This window comes from Pelodiscus sinensis, chromosome 15 (assembly GCF_049634645.1).
Source record: "Pelodiscus sinensis isolate JC-2024 chromosome 15, ASM4963464v1, whole genome shotgun sequence".
Classification (NCBI taxonomy): Eukaryota; Metazoa; Chordata; order Testudines; family Trionychidae; genus Pelodiscus; species Pelodiscus sinensis.
In genome coordinates, this window is record NC_134725.1 from 39,312,476 (window position 1) to 39,333,206 (window position 20,731).

The window sequence follows — 20,731 nt, forward strand, 5'->3', positions numbered from 1 at the left end:
AATTCCAATTCACGTAATCATATTCCAGCTACCTAAAACACCACCTTTAACTTCAATTAAATGAGACATTTTTCTTCCATTCTTGTCCTAAACTGCACAGCAACACTACGCAGCAGTCAAAGCAATGTGAAGTTGTAACCCAGAGGTGGCTGCACTTCAGGGATGGTTGGAGCCACACACTTTCCGATCCTTCAAATAGCTCTGTGAAAAGGGAGGTGGCTTCCTGTCACGGCCAGTTGTAGGAACGGGTCCACAGTCTGTGACATGCTCTGGAACGCTTCAGAAGACAAAGTGCTACAAACTGCAATAACCTCAGTATATTCTCCAGTCCTATTTCTCTTTTGGTTCTATTTATACTTTAGCCACTTTTCAGTATTAACTTTAGAGCTGAAACAGTCTTGCATCTTGCCGCACATGGAGGGCACTGGTTTGCAGCTGCAAAGATCAAGAGATTTTAGGGCTGTTTCTCTGCGAAGCTCTGATATAAAACCTCAGCACCAACCTCGGACATGGGGACATACGGAGAGGCTTTTCTCCATTTCTCAACACTTTGTAAGAACAGGTTGTGATGGGTTGCATCACAGAGATCCCCTTGGAGTTGTCACCTGATGTGTTGATCAAGCCAATGATGCCCATCTTCCTGCTCTCTGGGGTGCCCCACAATGCTGTCCTACTGGGGTAGATCTTCTGTCTCCCTTAGGCATGGCACAATGTTGGGGTAACCACATCCCAACAGAGCAACTCAGACACTGAACCAGTTCTACTCCAGGAGGGCTCAGCTATAAGGTCTTTGACAATTCCCAGGAATACAGCCCTCAAAGAGGGCCAGAACCCCAAATAAATCTGCCTTGCCCTGTGTAAAAGTTTAGCTCATGAAGATGTCTGTCCCCTTTATCAATGAAAGAGAGAGATGCACAATGTTTGACCCCTTCCCCAGTAACAAATATTTACACTGGGCTTGAAAATAAACAAAAGTGTTTTATTAAGTATAAAAAGTAGGACTGAAGTGGTTGCAAGTGAAAATAGACAGATCAAAGTAAATTACTACATTAAAATAAACAAAAGAAGACAACTAATTCTAATACACTAAGAAACTTGTTACACGCAAATTCTTATTAGGGATGTTAAATATCGGTTAACTGAATAGTCAAGTAATCTCATGAATTCCTTTCGATTAATCAACTATTTTATAGTCCCTGGGGGTGGGGCTGGCAGCCAGTGCACTCCGGCCCCACTCTACAGGAGCTCGCTGCCACTCTGTGCTGCTGCCTCTGTATCAGAGGCAGCAGCAAGTGGTGCTAGGCAGGAGCTGGTCTGAGAGGGGAGCCAATTTAAAAGCCAGCTCCCCTCATGCACCGGCTGCCTGTCATGCCATCCTGCTGCCTCGGATACAGAGGCAGCAGTATAGGATGGCAGCAGCCCCTGTCCAGGGTGGGAGTGATCTGAGCTTCCGGACCTGGCACAAGCTGTAACTGAGCTGGGCTGCCTGCCTGCCCAGCTCCTAATACATTTTAAATACAGAGCTGCATCAGAGGTAGGTCCCAGACCCGGAGCATGATGGGACTGAGCTGGGATGCTGGCCAGCCTGCTAAACAATTTACTGGTGGAGGAGGGGGGAAATGCATGTAGTCTATAGCCAAAGCTATAGCAAAAGCTTATCAGTTAATCGACAGTTAATCATATGCAAACACTTGGAAGGTAATAAAGTGATAGGGAATAGCCAGCATGGGTTTGTGAAGAACAAGTCATACCAAACTAATCTGATAGCTTTCTTTGATAGGATAACGAGCCATTTGGATAAGGGAGAAGCGGAGGATGTCATATACCTAGACTTTAGTAAGGCATTTGATACGGTCTCGCATGATATTCTTATTGATAAACTAGGCAAATATAACTTAGATAGGGCCACGATAAGGTGGGTGCATAATTGGCTGCATAACCGTAATCAGAGAGTTGTTGTTAACGGTGCTAAATCCTGCTGGAAAGGGATAACAAGTGGAGTTCCGCAAGGGTCTGTTTTGGGACCCGTACTGTTCAATATCTTCATCAATGATGTAGATATTGGGATAGAGAGTACGCTTATTAAGTTACCAAACTGGGTGGGGTTGCAACTTCTTTGGAGGACAGAGACATAATTCAAAATGACCGTAGCAAGTTAGAGAAATGGTCAGAGGTAAACAGGATGAAGTTTAATAAAGAGAAATGCAAAGTGCTCCACTTAGGAAGGAACAATCAGTTCCATACATACAAGATGGGAAGCGACTGTCTAGGAAGGAGCATGGCGGAAAGGGATCTAGGGGTCATAGTGGACCACAAGTTGAATATTAGTCAACAGTGTGATGCTGTTGCAAAAAAAGCAAATATGATTCTAGGTTGTATCAACAGGTGTGTTGTAAGCAAAACTCGTGAAGTCATTCTGCCGCTCTACTCTGCACTAGTTAGGCCTCAGCTGGAGTACTGTGTCCAGTTCTGGGTGCCACATTTCAAGAAAGATGTGGAGAAATTGGAAAGGGTACAGAGAAGAGCAACAAGAATGATTAAAGGTTTAGAAAACATGACCTATGAAGCCAGGCTTCATGAACTGGGCTTGTTTAGTTTGGAAAAAAGAAGATTAAGGGGGGACATGATAGCCGTTTTCAAATATCTAAAAGGATGTCACAAGGAGGAAGGAGAAAATTTGTTCCTCTTGGTTACTGAGGACAGGACAAGGAGTAATGGGCTTAGAGTGCAGCAGGGGAGGTTTAGATTGGACATTAGGAAAAAATTCCTAACTGTCAGGGTGGTCAAATATTGGAATAAATTGTCAAGGGAGGTGGTGGAATCTCCCTCTCTGGAGATATTTAAGAACAGGTTAGATAGACATCTGTCAGGGATGGTGTAGACGGAGCTTGGTCCTGCCTTGAGGGCGGGGGGCTGGACTCGATGACCTCTCGAGGTCCCTTCCAGTCCTATTATTCTATGACTACACTATTACATCCTTAATTCTTACCCTAAAAAAAGTGTTTTTATCTGAGGCCACAGTTGATCTTTTCCTGGCCTGGTCCCAGCAGCTTTGCCTTCACCCTCTCACTACCGTTTTTTGTTGCCAGGTTTCTTGTCTTCCCATCTCCACAGAAAAGTACCTCATTAAAAATGGCTTCCAGTACTAGGCGGCTTGTGTCTTTGTAGGCAGGGCCATAACAAGAGCCAGGCAAGGGGGCGCTCACCCCGAGGTCATCAAAATCAAGGGCGCAAAGACGCAATAAATAAAAATAATAAGCAGCAAAAATAAAGAGCATGACGTGTGGTAACATAAAGAGAGGGGGTGTATAATTAATATTTTGCCCTGGACACAAAAATACCTAGTTCCAGCACTGTTTCTAGGACCAACCATAGTTTGGGCTTACAGGAAAAATAAAACCATACATGGATTGTTGGTTTGAGTACTGAGCCATTAAGTTCCAAAGCATCACTAATGGCCCTCATTAGCATATTTAGAATTAAAACAAGATTCACACTACAAATTTCTAACTTCTCATACAAGAATGATACACGCACTAGAGATGTAAAAAAGCAGTCGATTGGTCAACTGACTGATAAGTCTAAGCTTATCAGTTAGCTGAATTGACTACTTGCTTTTCTTCCAGCCCATTGCTTCTATATTAGAGATAGTAAGGTGGGGAGGGAAGCAGGAGCCAGTACGAGGGGAGCTGGCTTAAAAGACCAATTCTTCCTACATTTAAAAGACAGAGGGGCAGTGCTGGACCCAGCATAAACTGGGACTGCTTCAGTCCTGGCTTTTGCTGGGTCTCAGATCTTTCTCCACTGTGATTGTGCAGTTTAATAGTAGGAACCAGGCTGCCTGCACACCCAGCTCCTACTATATTTAAACTGCAGAGCTGCAGCAGCTCCTTATCGACTCATCGTGTACTCCATACAAATTGTATCGAGTACCCAATTACTCATTTACTCGCTACTTAACATCCTTAACACACACAAGAATGGGCTATATAGAGTCAGCAGAATGTATCTGTAAAAATTAAATGTTACACGACTTGTTTTGCATAAAGCATCTTCAAATTATGCATATTCATCTACCAATTTTCATAAAGCATGGGGGGAGTGTGACACAGGTTTGTTGGCTTTGATCTATGGATTACAGACCAGCAAACTCAGGCTTTAAATACTTCAGTCTGTTGCTAAGAAATATGGAGAGGTAAAACCCAGAGCCAAGAAGAATGTTCACAGATGAGTACTCTTATAACATTACCCAAACTCCCAAGAGTCTCTCCTCAGGGATGCATGAACAAAGCCAGGCTGCAGAAACAGGCTTTAAATCAAATCAACAAAGATTTGACAGACATTTTACAGCACAAATGTGCTGTTTGTTTACTGCCTCAGGGCTGTTGTGATTAGAAAACATTTTATTATCCTGCTCAATACTAAAACGTTTTTGAAATAATAAAAAACCCATCTTCTTCCATTCTATTTTCTCCTGTTCCAAGTGAAGACTGTGACACTAGTTTATCCTGTGTCATGCATGATCCTGGCATGTCAATTTCCACTTGCCCTCCACAATGTCGACTGGAAGCACGCTCTGCTTTCAAACCAGGTTGTGAATTGTAAAGTACCTAGTTAAAAAAGCCCATGTTGGAGCGGCAAAGCCAAACACCTGGAATCAGCTGCCATACCCTGCTCTGCTGATATAAAACCAGACATGGCCTTTGTGTAAAAAGTCTGTTGACTCTCCCGTAGCATTTTATTCTTTTAAAGATGCTTTATCAGTGTGGCACAACTTGCTGTTCTCACTGTCCCTTCATCTCTGGCAAGAGCCCCCCCTTCTCCCACCTCCCGAACAGAAGCACTGACTAGCACTTCAAAAGTAAACACTGGTCACGCTCACTGTGGTCTCTGCCATCTTTTGAAGTTCCCAGCAGAGCCAGGCCTGCCTCAGGCTGGGCACTGGATGCCTTCTACATAGTGAGAAGCAGGACATACAGCCAAGTTTTGCGTCTCTTTTAAGCTTTCTATCATGGGCAGTGGGTAATGTAGGCAAGGGTAGGCGCTGCCTTCCCGAAAGTGCCTACATGCCCTGGCCACTGGGGAAGGCTGGGGTTGCGGCCACAGAAGCCCAGCTCCCTGGCCGCAGGTGGTCCCAGCAGACACAAACATTGGCCTGAGCATTGGGGAGCTAACTATTTAATAATGTGGGACATTCACCAGACAGCAGCTCTGGGCAGTCACCATTGTGCCCAGTTACCCATCTTGCTGCAAACATGTTGTAAACCACTGCAGATGGTAGCTGTGTAGCACCTTCCCATTTGCCAGTATCCTGTGATTCACCAGAGGAGACACTTGGCTCATAGTTGTGGCCCTGACAGCACATTTGCTATGGAAATGGTTACAAATATATCCAGACTCAGAGAAAAACACGGCCTTCCCCACACAGGCAAAGGTGCGTGGATCTCCCTCCAACATATCCTTTCCTAGCTTTTGGTGGATGGAGAGCACACGCAAATTCTTACCAAGCTCCCTCCCAAAGTTCTAGGATTCCAGTGTTTAATCTATGGTCACAATCCAAAGAACAAGCTGCTTGGAGCAGGAATTTGGAGAGACTGTCTCACCTTGATGCATGCCAACCTGAGTGACCTCCCATCACAGTTGCAGAAATCGGGTGTCCAAGACAAAGGGAAGTTTCCTCGCACACCCACCCTGAGCTCAACCTACTTTCAGGGCCTTGAACTCAAAAAGGGCAAGACCACTGCAATTTGGGTTAGAACCCATCTCTTGCAGCACCAAGTTAAGATTTCAACACACCAAATTCAAGTTAAGCATACTCCTTTCCAATGCAAATTCACTTACTGATCCAGCAGTCCCCTAAATAAGCCTAGCAACCCAACTGAGAAATGGACCGCTGCCAGAAGAGGGGGGGGAAGCTTATATTTGTGTGCCCAGAACTCTAGAAATATCATCTCTGATGCAAAGAGAGCTTTCAGGAAGCAAAGACATGCTGTAAGAAAGCATCCAAAGTTAGAAGGCAAGAGGAAAGGAACTCTACCTTACCCCAACTCTGCAAGGAAACTCGCTTCATAAAACCACCAGCATGTGAAAGAAAACCACAGCTCTGGTCCCCCCCTTGACTGGAGTTAACAGTTTTGTGGCCACGTACCATCCTGTCCATCCCCAACACGTACACAGTGGCAGTGGTGGCACATACACAGGTATGGTGAAATCTAAAAGTCACGGCAACACAGAGGAACACACTCTGGCTGCTGCAGCTACGCAGACCTCATTCCCTGCTGCAGATGTCTGATTTTGTTCGGTGAGGTGGAATTCCTACCCCAGAGGAAAAACCTTCCTGTTAGTACAAGCTGGGTGTACAGGGCTAGGCTGGCACAGCTACACCCTCCCCTGTCCCCGGCGCCCGTGGTGTAGACACAGTCTTACATAACTGAGCCTGCACCAGCATGGCTACACTAGCATAGCACCCTAGTGCATGCTAGCAGTCACAGTTTTCTGTCTGGGCAGGGATGTCAGCTCCTCAGTCCACAGGAGCTGTGCTGACCGATGGACACAGCAGAGCTCCACTGGAGATTCAGAAGGCAGGGTGATATTTTTCCTTACACCCGTAGCCAGGACAATGTAAGATTTACGTGCAGATCAAGCCCTTTATAATTTTTCCTGTGCTCCGGTGATACCAGGGGTCTTGGCAGAGCCTCCTGAAGCAGGCAAAAAAAGCTGCAAGAAAAAAATTAATCTCTGATCCATGCAGCACTGGTGGATGCATGACCAGTGAATCATGATGGAACAATAATCACCTCTGCAGATATGCTCCTGGGACCCTGCCTATCTGAGGTAGGCTTCCAATTCAGTTAACTGCCAAGCAAAAATTCTATTCAACTGCCAAGCAAAATTATTTTGAGGATAGAATCTTATCTGCTAACACCCTGTCTGAAACAAGGCCTCTTACAAACAGATTTAGGCCTGAGTTACAGAAGCTGGGTACGGAGTTTGCACCATTTAATCCTTGGAGAGAATAGCTTCTTGTCTGAGTCACTGGTGGAATTCACAGCTTTTCCAAGGCACTGTATTTGAGAGAAGCTGCAGGTCAGATGTTTTACTCTTGAGCAATACAGAGCCCCTACTGCACAGAGTGTGATCTGTCAACAAAACATTAACTTCTCAGGACTCAGCTCTTAGACCCAACCATCACAGCACTGAGCTGCAAATGCAAATCTATTAGCTGGCTACCTCTCCCTATTCTGCTGCATTTTGGTTGCCCAGTACACCCCAATTCTCCAAGAAGGCTTGGGGATACCTCCAAATATGAGATTTTTTTGGGGGGGGAGGGGAAGAACTCTGATTTAGAGGGAATTTTATGATCTTCAGTCAACCCAGGTTTTAAATAACCAGGACTTACTAGAGATCCCATTTCTTCTGTTTTAAATCATGCAGATTTTTTTCAAGAAACCATTACAAAATTGAGCTACCAAAGTCTAATACAAAAAATTAATACAAAAGACTAAACTTGCTGCCACTCACATCAATTTCTGGAATAGGCCAATCAAAGAGTTGGGGGAACAGACCTATTTTATCCCACTGCAACTGCATGCCACATACATCCACATATCACCTTTTTGCTCCACACTAGGGATGTTAGAAGGTGGTTAAACAGGTAACTGTGTAACCGCTGAAAGTCTCAGCAGTTACACACTGCGGGCCCTGCAGTATAAAGCTTGTTTAAGCTTTATACTGCAGAGTCTTCAGCAAAGCCACCCCAGGAGTGGGGCTGCCAGCTTTTGCCCGTCTGGCTCCTGTGGACCAGGCTTCGCTGCCATGCCAAAGCGAAGCTGCTTCCCTGAGCACCAACTTATTGGTTAAACAGTAAGTCAATTACACCCTCGTATCTCTAGCTTTAATCTGTAAATAACACTTCAATTCCTTTTTCCTAGTTAATAAACTTTTAGTTGGTTAATTATAGGAATGGTTACCAGCCTTCTCTTTGATGCGAGAGCTGAGGTACAATGGATCCGAGTAAGTGACTGGCCAGGGACCAACGGGAATATTTTGTGACTTTTGGTGTAAGTGACCATTTGTCATTGACACCGGGAGGGGTCTGTCTGTGATGCACTTTTACAGTGATCCAGGAATTCACATTTGTAGATTGGTGCAACCTAACTGCAGAACACCCCCTCCCCCTCCAAGTTTCTGTGTCTGCCCTGAAGCAAACACTCCCAGCCATAAAACACTCCAGATAGCATGGCTCAGACTACAGCGTGGGAGGGGGTTCCATAGACTTCACTGCAGCTGCACCAGGAGGTTAGGTCAGTCCAGTTACTGTGTATGAGGGTGTGTGTGGATTTTTCACCCCCTTGAGCACTGGAGCTATCTCCATCTATTTTCAGTGGAAACCAGGCCTCAGGTTTAGGAAACTGTTTGTTCTATTTTAATCTGAGCCATTTCCTTCCTCCCTTTCTGCAGCTTGTGTAACGTGCTAACGAGGCTTCACTCTGAGGGACAAGGTAAAATTGCTGAAACTTCTCCCTCCTCCTTCCCTCCTCTACCCCCACCTCCAGCTTCAGTTCAGGCTACACAGGATTTTTAACATATCCTGGTTTTCCCATTCCCCACGGACTACTCTCTGCTCCAATCAGTCTCACATTTGGCACTTCACCCAGTTCTCCTGCAGAGCTGGCTCTATCTTCAGCCTGAACTACATATAAAAATTAGGCAGACCCAGCTCCCCTGCCTGAGGCTGTGAAAAATTTCACCCCTTTATCACTGTAATTAGACTAACCTAAGGCCCAGTATAGACAAGGCTAGGTTGAGGGAAGGATTCTTCCACTGAACTAGCCAAAGGTGGATTGGCTCCCACCATGCTGATCCCCCAAAATACTCTTCCATCACCGCAGAAGTGTCTACACTTCTGCAGGCACGATCCAGCCGGGATCTGGCCCACCAAGCCTTTTAATCCGGCCCGCAGCCTGCCCCTATGGAGCAGTTCCACGACACTCACACGCTCGCTGCCCCCATCCCAGGGACAATCTCTCAGCTCCTACTGGCCAGAGACCAGCCAATGGAAGCTGAGAGATTGTGGTGGGGGCAGAGGCAGCATACAAAGCCCCTCCCTCTAGCACATGGCACAGCCAGCCACATTGAAAAGCCAGCTGCTTTACGTGGTCTGGGACTGTGGCAGGCAGGAAAGCCTGCCTGAGGGTCCCATTGGCCAAGAGCTGCTTAGGAAAAGGATTCTCAGCCTCAGCCTGCCAGTGGCACCCCAACCCTTCCTGCACTCCAACTCCCTCCCAGACCCTGCACCCCATCCTACATGCCTCTCACAGGCCAGAATCCTCTCCTGCACCCCAATCCCCTGCTCCAGATCACAGCTTAACTCCCTCTCAGACCTTACAGCCTCTCCTGCACCTCAGTACCTTACCTCGAGCTCTCTACTGCACCCAACCTTGATCCCAGGCCCTGCACCCCCTCCATGGAAAAGTGCATCCCTTGGCCACTTACCAAAATCTTGCAGTGTCTCCCCCATCAAAAATTATTGCCCACCCGTGGTCTACACACAGCTGCAATATCACAGCTGTGCTGCTGTGGCATGTGCATACCCTTTGTTTGCATTCATTATCTACTTTCCTAGCCCTTAGATATCAGCCTGATCAGAAGTGGCACAGGCACAATTATTTTGGGGATGGGAATTACTTCCTGGATATTAAATCCTGCTGTACCTTTAACTATGTTGAGACTTTACCCAAGCTGCCAAAAACCAAAAAATTCAAGTGCATTAAGCTGTTCGAGAAATACAAAACCACTATGGAAGCTTCATATCACTAGTTCTAAGAGTTACGCTTGCAGGATTAGCAAGTGCTGAATACCTAGCTAACAAGGAGGGTGACAACTAGGTCATACACTCCTTGCAGTACAGTTTTTGCCCTGGAAGATGAGACAAAAGCAGGAGTTATTTAAGGAGCTAGGGGCCCAATTTTATTCTATTTTAAGCTGTGTATTTACTGGAGATTTCACAGCTGTATACAGTAAAACCTGTATTATCCGGCACACACAGAGATTAGGTTGTTATGGTTTTCTGAAAATTCTGGATATCTGGGGGGGGGGGGGGGGAGAAAGCCATGCGGGGCCTACGGGGGAGCAGGGGAGCCAGGCGTGGGCCAGGATGTGGCCTGCTGGGCGGTGAGGGGCAACAAGCAATGAGGTGGGGGGGCAGGATGCGGCATGGTAGGGGGAGGAAGCCAGGGGGTGGAGATGGCGGGAGCAGCCTGCTGGGTGGAAGAGGGGGCTGTGAGGGGGCTGACCTGCAGGGGAAAGCCAGGAGGCGCGGGGAGCGGGGGGCTGGCAAGCGACCACTAGGGTTCTGGGCTGCCAGGAGCTGCGGGGGGGCCGGAATGCGGCCTGGTGTCAGACGGCTGAAGCAGCCATCAGCCCCTCCCCCAGGTATGTACTGCATAAGATGCACGCCCATCTTAAAGCACCAGTTTCGTTTTTCCCCACCCCCCACTGGCTCGGATATTTGCCAGTTTCTAAAGTTTTCCAGCTAATTAAGTGCCGGATAGCACAGGTTTTACTGTAATTAAAAATAGTTAATCATGAAGGAGAATACTGATTACAGCGCTGAAAAATACAAGTAACAAAAAGCCAACTTTAAGGTTTCAGATCATATCTTCATAGTCCTTCCTCAATGATCTGGATCCTGGATACCCAAATGAGCCAGAAACTCTACAATCACAACCACTCTCTACAACTCTTGCTCCTTCAGCCCAATTAATTTTCTACCACCTGGGTAAAACATGTCAGGATAGCACATAGAGAGGGCTGCTACTAGATTGGAATTAACTCCTCCAGAAATCAAGGACCAGCACAAACGTAACCATTCCTGCTCCAAGTATGAGATGTATTGCTTCAACCAACCTATGCACACAGCTGTGTGGGCATTTAAAAATAACACCCACCCATCAAGACCCTACCAAAACAGAACATTCACTCCACTGCACAGATAATCTCCATCAGAGAAAGTAAGCCACACACGATAGACTCTCAATGTAACACTTAATATGTGACTGGAAGATGCTCAGCTACTACACTGATGAGGGCATGATAAGAACCGATAGAATAAGAATATCTTCATGACAGACCATTACCTCCAGCAGGAAATCTTTCGACCAGCTCAAATGACATTCCCAAAGGAAAACACACCAGACCAGACTGTTCTGAAATTGACAGTGTACATAAAGTTGAGGCAGACTCTACGAGCTAAAGAAATGTGGAATTAAACAAATAGTACAGTGACCTGGGCAGGACTATTTTGAAAACATAAATAATCAAGATTCTGGGTTTGGGCTCTCTGTTTAGAAAACTGACAAACAGGTAAACACAGTAATATAGAATATTTTCTTAAATGATAGTTTCCTCCCCCTCAAAGAAATGCATCAGCCTTTCTAGCTTCTTGAATGGAAATGGTCCAACAAATAATGAACAAAGGATGTTGATCAAAAGGGAAGTCTCAGTTTTTTCTGTGTCTATTGTTCCCACATTAAGTGCTTAATCATAAGTCTAGTATATAGAAAATAATTTATACCCAGTAACTCAGGGGTGAGGAAACCAGGGTGATGGCATACAAACACTCCATGAGGAAAGCAGGATAGCCCACTCTCCCCCACTACAATTCTTCCTTCCCTCCCTAAGGATTGTGTAGTGACTCAAGGAAGATGACGCACCATATACATATGCTGCCCAATCCCTAGTGCACTCTGCTGGAAATATAGGACCAGTCAGGTTGAACACCAAGAACTGTGCATTTGTACAGCCTGATACAGCAAGTCAACAGTCCTCTGTGGTACAAACTGAACTTACAATAGTGGTAGAAATGTAGCCGTGTTTTCATGCTTAAATTTGACACTTTACATGCAAATTTGAATAAAGACGCTAATTATCTTACTCATTACAAAGATAGCTTCCCCAATTATCACCTCTAATATCATTAGCTCACAGACATTTACCTCCCCTGCTTTCCCCCCCTCCTTCATCCCCCTTCTGTTCTGAAATTTGATTTGTCCTTTTCATATGTGTTCATTTTTTTAAATTGTATCCTTTGGTATATATGGTTGTGACAATTTTCTTCCACTCAGGCAATGATCTGAGGAAGTGGGTCTGGCCCACGAAAGCTCATCACCTATTAAACCACCTTGTTAGTCTTTAAAGTGCTACACAGTCCTGTTTTTTGTTTGAACTTACAATGAAACTCAGCAAATTTTCTTATGCCAAGCGTGAGCCGGTAACATGTATGTCACTTAAAAACAAAAAACAAAACAACCACAACCGAGACTCCAGAACCCACTCATCACACGCAGCTCTGGCTGACGAAGCAACCCTCACTTGAGTCATCTTTACATGCGGCATTAAGAGTCTTCGCCTGTACTACAGGTTGAGCTTCTCTAGTTCAGTAGCCTTGGGTCTGACCAGTTCCAAACCAGAGAATTTGCTAAATCACAGGAGGCCAATGTTGTCTTGCAGCATTACGAACACTTCCACTGCTTACAAGGCTTCTAGGGGTAAATTAGAGCTAAACAACAGCACAGAACACTGAGAGCCACGACCAGAGGCTGTAAACAAATTTTATGGGACCACAGGAAACTTGGCCACACCCATGAAAAGTGGACCCCCAGCTCACTAAAATCATGCCAGACCATGGATGTTGCCAGACCAGAGAGTGCTGGACTGGAAAGCTTCAACCTGTAGCTTTTTCCCCCCCATATAAATCCTACCCTGGCCCAGAAACAATCAACAGATTCTCCATACAGACTGAAGTCTAAAGTCTGTCCTGTGCACCAGTGTATGGCAAAGAGGCTGCTACAATAAAATGACTTATTTCTGCCAAAAGCATTTTCAAATCCACATTCCAAGCATTAAGATCTAGCACTCTCCTATATATATGTGCAGGGGCTGTCAGTTGCAAATCAAGGGCTTCTTTTGAAACAGAAAAGCCAAAGACTTAAGTTTAAATGAAAAACAACAAAATCTTTTATTCCCAAGGCAGCAAACAGCAACCGCTCAAAGACCCTTTTGTCAGCTGCTGGTACAGCCTGGTCCCGCAGCTCTGTTAATGCACCTAATCCTATTAGTCTCTTCAGCATCAAGGCAGAGGGTGTTGGGATACTGGAGGAAACACAAAGCAGTGACAGTTGTGGGCATTAAAATAATCCTGACACTTTTTGTTAAGTACTGGTGTGTAAACACCTGAAATCTATGGACCAAAGAGCATGTTACAAAGGTAAATCCCACTATTCCCGTTTTAAAGGCACAGAGATGTCACACAGCGACTCGGAGCCAGGGATAAACAGTCCTGGCAAACAGCAGTTTGGTAACGGTACTCTCCCTTAGATCTACTTCTTCTTATGCATGCAAACATTCAGCGTCTGTCCTAGATTGTTACGGTGCTGCTGGGTGCTATTAGTCAGCACCTTCTTAGCAGTAGCTGCGTTCACGTGTACACAAGTGAAAAACAGCCTCTGCAGGCCTGTGGGTGAAGCTGGCTGAGCATTTAACTCTAGTGATGTCTCATCAACGTTGGTTACCTAGTAAAAGCTAACAGCCCTCACATTTGAGTGCTTTTGGAATGGCATGAACATCAGCAAGAACCTGCATTTTGGGGAGAGCCTTCTGGCTCTTCCGCTGTGTCATTACCACCGGAATCATAGGGGTGGGTATGGAACAAAAGCAGAAATTCACAATTCTGTGCACACAGCTGATCTGATCGTGTGGCCTGATTTGCAATACTCTCAATCAGTTGAAAGGATGCTTCACTCGCAGGAGATGTGAATTCTCAGCACCTCGGGAGAGGGTGGGGGCAATAAAAATATCCATGTGGATAAAAATCAGTGATTTAAAAAAAATCTGATGTAATTTTTTAAAATCATCAATATTAAAGGTCTCATTTAAAAATAACCATTACAATTAAATCTCATCATAAACATGTTGCGCATACACTTACAAGTCTCAAAAACATGAATTAATAGCTCTAGTCTCATGGTCACCAACCCGTTGATAGCGATTGATGGGTCGATCAGGGTGGCTCAACCAGTCGATCGCAAGGCATTTGCCTCCCCTTTTATTTCCACCCCCAAGAAGAAGCCCCACTAACACTACCTCCAGCAACAATCGAGGTAGTGCCAGCTTCCTACGGGGTGGAGGGAAGTCCCATGGCTGTGCGCCATGTGGCCTACTTCCCCCTGCCTCAAACAACTGGTGCATTTCTTCCCCTGCTGCCTCCCTGTGCGGGGGGGGGGGAGAGGGAGTAGGAATCCAGGGACCACTCCAACTGCTCAGGAAGCATGTGGCTGTCATGGAGAGTAAAGGAGCAGGGCATACACTCTTCCTGAGCAGTTGGAGCTGGTGCAGTCCTGGGACTCCTACACACACACATATCCTGGCCAGGAAGGCAGCAGAGGGAAGTAAACCGCCAGTGTGCGACAGACCCGGCTGTTCAGGAAACGTGCTGGCTGTTTAGGAAGGGGGAAGCAGCGCATGTGCTTCCTGAGACCTGGACCTGGCACACAGCTGCAAGATCCCCAGGTACTGGCCCCAGCTGTCCCTGTCCCCTCCCCCTGGTCAGACCCCCCCCCACTAGTACCTTGCCCTAGCCCTCACCAACACCCTGTACCCTGCCCCAGCACCCACCAGCACCCTGCCCCCATCCCAGCACCCTGCCCCAGCACCCACCAGCACCCAGTCCCCTGTTCCAGCACCCAGTCCCCTGCCCCTGTTCCCTGCCCCAGCACCCATAAGCAACCTGTTTCCTGCCCCAGCAGCCTGCCCCACACTCTGTGCCCTGCCCCAGCACCCACCAGCACCCTTCCCCAGAACTCTGCCCCCACCTGCACAGTTGGGGCCACCTTAGTGAGGCTTGGGGTTTTTTGGAGGGGTTGTTTTTTTGCATCTCACTTGTGTGGCCCCAACTGTCTTTTCTGTGGGTCAGCGACCCCTGTCTCAAAACAGGTTCCCCACCCCTCTCATAAAAAAAGACAATGCTGAAACCTTTTGTGTTTGACATTTTATTATATTTTAAAATGAAGCCTGGCTAACAAAACCCCAATTGGGGCCAAGCCCCCATCTGGCCACAGATCATAACACTCCTGCACCCCTCCAAATCTGAGCCTATCATACACTGAAACCCTCTGTCCTGAGACTCTCACATCCCCAAAGTCCTGCACCCCCACATCCTCAGTCTTTTGCCACAACATTCCTGCACCATCCACACACTGCAAATCTGTGTCCTGAGCCCCTCATACTCCCAACCTCCCTGCCCTGAGCCCCTCATGCACCCTAGCCCAAACTCCTGCACCCTCATAGCCACAAGCCTGTGGCTTGCTCAGCACCCCAACCCTCCACCTGACCTCAACACTCCCCATTCTGGAGCCCCCTCCCCAAGCCAACATCCCCTTCTCCACAGCTTCCTGCATCCAAATTCCCTCCCAGAGCTTGCACCTCTCACCCCTTCCCACATCCAGATGCCTCATTCCCACCCCAGAGCCGCACCTCCAGTCTCAACCCAGTGAGAGTGGATAAGGGCTGAGGATTGCAAGTGATTGAGAGGAGGGGAGCAGAGAGGGACCTCAAGGAAGGGGTGAGGTCTTGGGGAAAGGATGGGGTAGATCATGGCTTGTCATGACATTTAAAAAGTGATCTTGGGTGTAAAAAGGTTGGAGACCACTGCTGTAGTCTGTCCAGCCTAAACACAAAGCTCTTGCTTCTTTGAAGTTTGGGGCTTTCCGTTTCTGTTTCTCAGCAGACCAACATGTGCAAAGCCAGACACAGGCTGGATAGGATTGATTTGTTCTGTGCTCATGTGGTGGTGGACCTGGGCCAAGCACAAAAGAAGAAAGACAGGGGCAACATTGAAAGGAATAGGGGGTAGACTTGAAAGAAAAAGGGAAGACATTTTTCAGCACACACACAGCTTCCTACATTCCCCCACACGTTTGCCCAGGGGCAGCCCTGCAAACAAGGCAGTTGCCTAGGGCGCCTGATGATGTCACGGCCACTGACGGCCATGCAGGCGGGAGTGCCAATGGCGCCTTCTGCCTGGGGCGCCAGCTGCCTCAGGCCGCTCCTGCTTTTGCCCCAGAAAAACTGCCATGGCTTTTGGGCATTAGAGAGACCCTATCTGGGACTATTTTGAAGAAATTCATTCCCTGAGTAAGAAAGGCCAACATGTCAAGTGTAAGCAATGCAAGATGATGATGCAGGGCCCAGCTGTAAGAACGAAACATCACAAGGAAAACTGCTTATTGGGTGAAAGTAAAGTGGATAAAGATGTCTGGCGGACAACATGGATCAGATGGTTAGTAACTTAAATACAAGTTAAACCTCTCTGGTCCAGCAACATTCATGGTCCAGCAGGGAGGTCCACCCTGTAATTAGGCATGTAAAATCCCATTTAACTAGTTAACCAGATAAACCAATTAAACGGGGCCAGAGGGCCACTCCAGCCCAGCTGGGCTCGAGTGGCCCCCTCTACTGCAGATGAGGGCTGTTCGGGCTGGGCTGGAGCAGCCCCGTGCTTGCGGTGGGCCCCATGCAGCTGGAGCAACCTCAGCTGGTTAACCACAATGGGTAAGCATCACCCGTACAACAGGTAAGCACGTCAAGAGACACTGACAGCAAAAAAACAAAAACAAAAACAAAAAACCCTCTCACCAGAAAGGTAAACTGCAGGAAATAAAAAAGTGAATGGGTCAAGCACTAACTCGACCTAGTTTTCTTGCAAACACTTAACCCCAGGCATAAAGGCAGATGTCTCACTTCTGAAGATGCTGCTGCTGCCATGGCATGGGTATCCCAAAATCACTCTCAGTTATGCCAGTGAGAATACATTCCTGGGCTGGAGCAAAACCATTTAATCAGCACATGTTGGTCATGAACAAAGTCACTCCCCTAAACTGGCATCCTGAAACAGAGTTCCTTCACTTGCTAAACAACTTTTCACAGCAGCAGCTTCCACTGACGGCCCAAAGAGAACTTGTCATTGTTTGGTATTATTCACCCAAAGATAAGAAATCAACTGGGCATAGTCAAGACAGAAAAATGCGTATTTTTGTTTCAATCTATCAATCCAAATGAGTGTGGCAGTGGGGAAGAAGAGAGCTAGTTGCAGAAGTTTTAAGGATAGCAAACATTTAGTATTCTGAGGACTGGTCTGTTAAGAGTTAATAAAATTTGAAATTTATTTTAAAAAAGCATAAGGATAGCCATCAACTGGCAACTCAGAAGACTGCTGCAATTGCAAAAGTGAAATGTTTATGTAACATTTAAGACTTTGTTTAATAAAATATAAGGACTTTGGTGTTTGTGTGTGTGATTTAATTCTTACCATTCCTACTGTGTTGCTGCTGCATCTACATCTTGACACAGATAATGAATATTATGGCAAGGTGGATTTGATTTAAATCACTAGTCAGGAAGACTCAATTTAATCATGGTTTTCTACATTAAAGTGCATTCTGGTTGGTTATTATAAACTTAACGCACATGCTTCACAACTCAGAGATAGATGTAGGTTTCATTTTTAGAAGATACACACTACACATTTTTAAACAGTGATTTATTTTGAAAAATTTCAAATTAGTTTTACAGCTATATCAGAAAATGAAGGATGGCTTGGTTATTTCATTTACTTAAAGTAATTGAAGCAGATATTTATGAAGTCATTGGGAGGTGAATTATCCCCGATTCAATGGGTTAATTATTAATATTAGTAGGATGATTTCCTTACTATGCTGTATTAGGAAGAGAACATCACCAAACTGACATTTAAATTGATTTATTTAGCTAAAACAATGTTATGTAGTCTAGATTTTTTTTCAGCAGCAAACATGTAATATTTTAACAAAACAAGCATATGAATTTTTCAATTTGGTTAAAAATTCTAGTTTTTTAAAAAACAAGTTTGTTTTTGTTAAGATTGTTTTAACTCAGATAGTTAAATGAATTTTTAAACGAAAATTAAATTGAACTTTTTGAAACTGTGCACTATTAGAGAGAGGTAAGGGATTGAATTTGTGAACACAAATTTGCAGAGGGGCAATAGGGTTGAGACCTCTTATTTCTGACCTCTCTATACTAATTATTTATTTTAAAACATTTTTTGCTGTTAACAAGCATGTTAGCTTTGGAGACACAAATCCACAGTTTGAGAACTGCAAAAGTAAGCATCTCTGAAGGTATCTTCTAGACTGAGCACTGGTTTTCATGGGGTAGATCCATGGTGTCCAATATGCTAGCCCAGGGATTGACAACCTTTCCCAAGTGGCGTGCCAAGACTTAACCCTGCTGCCCCGGGCTGTGCCGCTCTCCCAGGGGGCTCTCTCCACCTACTTGGTCTCCTGCCCTGGGCTCCGTTCCAGCTTTTCCTGTGGAGAAGGGAGGAGCAGCGCACACACTTCTCTGGAAGCGGCGCAGGCCTCGGGGCTCCCCCCTCCCTCGCAGGAAGCTGGCGCTGGCTCCAATCTTGTGGGAGGTGCGACACTGGATTGCCAGCATGGGCTGGGGTCAGAGTGGCTGTTGGGGGGTGGGGGAGTTCAGGGAAATGGACGAGGCGGGAGCAGGTGGGTGACCCTGGGGTGTCCAGCTCTGCTGGGGGTGGGGTCCTGTGGGAGTCCAGTCCATTGCACCCTCACCTGCCTGCCAGGGACCCAGGCACCAATGCAGCTTTGGGATATGGGGGAACCCCCCCTGCACTTTTTCCTCTCCCCTCAGAGGCCGCCCCCACCACTGCCTAGCACTGCCTTACCCTCACTTTTGCTCCAGCACTCTATTTGCATTCCCGGGCGAGCTCCAGCCTGTCCCCAGCAGCCAGCCTTGGGGTGCTTCCTCCACCTGGCCCAGCTCCTGAAGTAGCCACCAGCCACACAGCCCTACTGGTAGGGCCACGTGGCTGCCAACTGCGGTTGAGTAGGAACCGGGGCCATGGTGAGTAAAGACAGTCTCTCCACGACCTGAATCCAGCTGCGGCACATGGGGCAGCTGCTGGCCACGCAGCCTTGCTGGCCAGGCCACGGCCACTCAAAATCAGCTCACGTGCTTCTTATGGCACACATGCTGTACATTGCCAACCCCTGTGCTAGCCACATGTGGTTATTTGGCCAGTTGAATGTGGCTAGTTCGCTTCAAAACTGGTTGGACACCATTGATCTAAATAATCTATTTAGAAGCCTCTGGAACCCCTTAAGATTGTGTCCCTATTCCATGAACTATTGGAACTCATACAAAACTTTCCTTAAACATTACATGACTTAGAATTAGCATTTATAATCCTTATTCCATGATGAAATATCCTTGAGCTTTGATGATCTCAATTAAAACGATATGTACATATGCTTTTTGAGGGGAAAAAAAACCTTTTATCAACAAAATCTGATTTAAATAAAAAAAATTACATTAAAAACATCTATTTGATTTTTTTTTTTAAATCATTTATTTTTATCCACCATGATTACGTGCTATTTCCTAAATTAATAAAAATCAAGTTATCTAAAAAAAATTACACATGGTATATCCGCTTAGATACTATAAAATGCTAAACTGAGTTGTAAATTAACTTATTTCAGTGATCAGATCTGCACCATTGTTAAAGAAATATGTGAAGAAGTATCGATGGGAAATGTGATTTAAATCAATGATTTAAAATCATCCTGATTTAAATCAATCCACCCTGAAAAATATCAGACACATTATGTGCCCAATTATATTTCAGGACCCTGTCAGAAAGGGTCCTGCAACACCACACAGGCTGCAAGTGCACAGTGAGCAATTAGCGGTCAGATAGCAACTTACTAACTACCTTTCAGCAAGAATCGCTGCATTTAGATTTGTGAGAGGAATGGATTAGCGAGGAGCTACTTATTTCCAGACTTTAAATTATTGTTACACTCTGTTCAGCTGCACTGACCTCTGAACTGTGTGACATGTCACGTAACACCCCATTTTCTCTTTATTGAATGGAATTTGTCTTCTCAAACACCGCAGTAGGGACTTGTCAGTTATTCAGGCAAATGAAACAATGGTGGTTTGACACACCCGCTGTTGGTTCTCAAGAGACAATGAAATCAATGCTCTGAATTTTCACTAACAGTCCCGATGTCTGCTTTGGCTACCCAGGATCAAACAGCTCTTAATTCATTGAAAGGAACTCAGAACAGGACTTCACCCTATGGAGAAACATTCACAATGGCAGAGTCTTCAAACGTCCTGCTCTCGGGGTCACCTTTAGGAAATTTGCTGAAGAATAGTCATGACAGAGTTGAAATATCCAGAAGATAGACATTTCAGAGGTAGCTGTGTCAGTCTGCTTCAGCTAAAACAACAAGGAGTCTGGTGGCACTTCTGACAATTTCATTAGGGCAATAGCTTCCGTGAGCAGCAACTCACTTCATCAGATGTACAAAGTGAAAGAACAAAGAAGAAAAAAGGGCTATTCCAGTACGGGGTACTGCACCACTGCGTGTTGACAACAGTCCCTTGTGTGTCCCCTTATAAGCTAGTCTGGGGTGCTAAGCACTCAGGCACAAACTTGTCCAAGACGAGGCAATGCCAGCTTTCTGCTCTGTCAGGGGGAAGAAAGAATTCACTCCGCAGATATCACACTGTGCAGTTTAGCTCAATGGTTTTCAACTAGCACCATGGGGAGCTACAAGCAGATTTCAGGGCTCCGCCAATGTAAATCAGAGAGCAGAGCTAA

The 20,731-nt window shown here is 46.0% G+C and overlaps 1 protein-coding gene across 1 annotated transcript in view; it reads right to left on the reverse strand.

The window, feature by feature from the left end:
• Positions 1 to 20,731, reverse strand: part of TPST2 (tyrosylprotein sulfotransferase 2) — a 62,279-nt gene that overhangs the window by 28,234 nt on the left and 13,314 nt on the right. The window lies entirely within an intron of this gene.